The sequence below is a fragment of the Montipora capricornis genome, chromosome 3 (assembly GCF_036669925.1).
Source record: "Montipora capricornis isolate CH-2021 chromosome 3, ASM3666992v2, whole genome shotgun sequence".
In the NCBI taxonomy this organism is placed as follows: Eukaryota; Metazoa; Cnidaria; class Anthozoa; order Scleractinia; family Acroporidae; genus Montipora; species Montipora capricornis.
Window position 1 is genome coordinate 2,723,374 of NC_090885.1, and position 3,319 is coordinate 2,726,692.

Sequence of the window (3,319 nt, forward strand, 5' to 3'; positions counted from 1 at the left end):
CGCCCCAGCAACAAACTTGACAACTGTTTTTGAGATATTAAATCAATCAGAAGAGATTAGGAGCAAACTATCCCTTGACACGATCGTCGTGGTAATGGATCAAGCTTTATACACCAAAGGGTGCGAGGTCGCTCGGAAAGAGCAACGCTGCTCGAACATTCTGTTGAGGAGGGGGACATTTCACACAATTTGTAATATGCTGTCAGTCACTGGAAAGAGGTTTGGTGACTCTGGTTTAAGAGATATTTTAGTCGAATCCCAAATAGTGGCAGAAGGCTCTGTAAATGGTGTGCTTGATGGAAAGCAATACAATCAAGCTGTGACAGCACAAAAATGTGTGTACGAAGTTCTGATGCGACTGGCGTGGCGGGAATTCATTACGTGGTCGGGCATTCGTGGTACTCAGGCACCTAGAGTTCATATGTTACTAGAGCGGGTGAGCAATCTGGCCGGCAATATCATGCAAGAACCCTTTGAACACCTTCTCCAAAGCTCCAAAGTCCCATCCTCGATGAAATCTTAGTGGTGTGGATGGAGTTTCTAGAGAAACTGTGTAGCAATAATGGAGAACTGTCTGCTCTCTGGATGACGTATGTGGATACGGCAGAGAATGTAGCCTCTGGTACTAATTCACGCATCTCAAAAAGGGAAACTGGTACTTGCATTTGTATGCTATAGGAGCAAGAGATCCCGCTCTGGTGTTTCGCGTATGATAAATTCAACTACGCCAGATACCTCACGCCATACTACGCCCAGATCAGGAAGCGTGCAGAGTATCATCTAGCCGTTCTCAAGGCTTTCGAGGATGGTCATTTTTCGGTTCAGCTCTCAGGTAAGGCAATGAGAAAATTTCTTTTGCGAATGGCTCTGAGTTTCCCTTTCGGTTGGCACATCTCCGTTGATTCGCTCTTCATTTGGAGTATGTTGCTTAAGCTGAACTGAATTCGGTTAATCAAAAGCTCTGAAAGGGACAGGACAGGGGGTGAAGCCTTTATAGCACCATCGGCCTCAGGAGTGTCTGTTGAGCTATTAATTCACCAACCTTTAAATATGATTACCCCTTGCTTTACTTACAGAGGACAACCCATTTGGGAAGATATCAGTGGACTAAACAACAGACCTCACTGCTAATAAAGATACACAGACGCCAGCTGGAACGTCACGCTTCAGTCTTAAGTATAGAAGCGCTTTTCATGGACAGCTTCGGGATAGGATCAATGGGAACACAATGATCTTCAACGTTCACTAATCAAACAAGACGAGGATACAGTATCTCGTGTACCAGACATAATTCAAGGTTGGAACAACCCTTTCACAGATAGCCAGCAAGAGCTCATTAGTAATTCTACTGTAAAAGCTCCTCCAAAGGAAGTCGCAACCGATTTGCAGAAAGCGCATGAGATTGGTGAGAAGTGTTACGACACGTTTAAGAAAGAGTGCATGGAAAGTGTACCACATGTGGAGAAATTTCATGACCCTATGAAGTACTGACTGCTCGAGGGCGGGTGTTGTTTTTGACGTCTCTAAAGAATTGTCTGTCAAAAATAGCGAAAGAGCTATGCGGGGAGAAGAATCAGGTCATCTATGTAACATCACGAGATCTCAAATTGTTCGACAGTGGCGCACCTCTCTTTCTGAAGTCGTAATACCTCCACAAATGCCCCCTATGTTGACAATTAATGTCGTCAAATTCCCCACCGGTTAGGGCCTCACGAAGCGTCAAATACCCCATCCTCATTGCAAGAAGCCATTTTAATTGAAGTCAAAAGACTTAAAGAACTTTTTCAAATACCTTTTCCAGTGATAGAGGCCGTTGTCATGAAACGTTTATTTCTTTTTTTTAATTTGAACAGTTAACCGTTTATGTTAAGCTCGCATCAATAATAATTCCCGAGGAATTCACCTACTTTTGACAAACTGAACGAGTTAAAAGAGTCTGAGCACTGTTGTGATCCTTGTATCTTTATTTCCCTATTTGTTCATCTCAGTAGGAAGTCTCTTATGTATGTCACGACGTTCTGATGATATTAAACGGTAAAAATGAACAAAAAGGTCAAGATTACTTACTTTCAATAAAAGTTCAACAAAGTTAGCGGCCACGACCGCTTTACGGTTGATTTTTTCCTTACTCCAGACTTAAGACAACGGCATCACTTTTCATTAAAAAAAACAAGCTACTGCTCGGTACAAAAATTGTGGAGAGAGAAATTCCCGAGAAAAAAAATTCTCTAGGTAGCGACCGCTGACTAACGTTTTTGTCGATAGTCAAATGCCCCGGCCCGTACGGGTTTCGTTTCGTGTCAAATTCCCTACTACGTGGAGCTATGCTCTTGTCAAATGCGGGATGGGGGATGGACGCGCTTGGAATTGACTGGCACAGACCTAGCACATTAAAAGCAGGCTGTGCTAACTTTACCTCCTTGGGCGTTGGATTGGACTTGACACCTATTGGATTTTGAAGTACGCTTATCGGACATGACCTTATATATCAGGACTGACTTTGTTTATAAACCATTTTGGAAACTCCAGGATTGACTACAAAAAAAAAAGCAATTGTAAAAACTAAATAAGTGGTCGAAGACCACGCATAAAAGTAAAAATACAATTGTTTTTTCCCCTGCCCTTCTGCTATGCTTTGTGAAATTGTCAAACGCACTTAATTAATAATCTGAGATTACTACTAGTTGTAAGGCAGATGGTGTCAATGCAGTATTTCACATGTCAACTCCATCAAACAGTGCTTCCTAATATAATACTCGAGTAATAATAGAGTACGTTGAACTTTTCCTTGAAACTTTATCATCTCCAGTAAATCTATTTAGTTTATACAACACGAGGGATCAGTGCTCTCCGTGCGCGCTATTGGCTAACCCGGTGGTGGTCATCCGCGTACTGTTCACCTCCGAATTGTCGGCGCGCGAGATTGAAACTTTCCGACGATATTTTACCAAAATCAGGAGCCCATCTGGAGCGTGCAACTTCCATACAGCGTCTGTGAAACGGCGTTTTCACAAGTAGGTTTATTTTTAGACTAGCCCTTCCCGCGAATTAGGTCAAAAAACAAAGGCAGTTCCGGTTCGGTGACCCTATGACGTCAGCTTAATTTCTTGTAATTGGTCATCGGGCTCCTGTGGGAGTCTCATTAGCGGGAAATTCAATCTAAAAATACATCGGTCTGTGAAAACGCCGTTACACGAACACAGTAGAGTTGTAGGCTCCGGGTCATGGGTTCCTACCAGAAAAGAGTATTTTTTTGGTTCACTTTTTATTCAACTTGTGTGGTATATACTAAAACATATAAATATCCACCATTATTCAC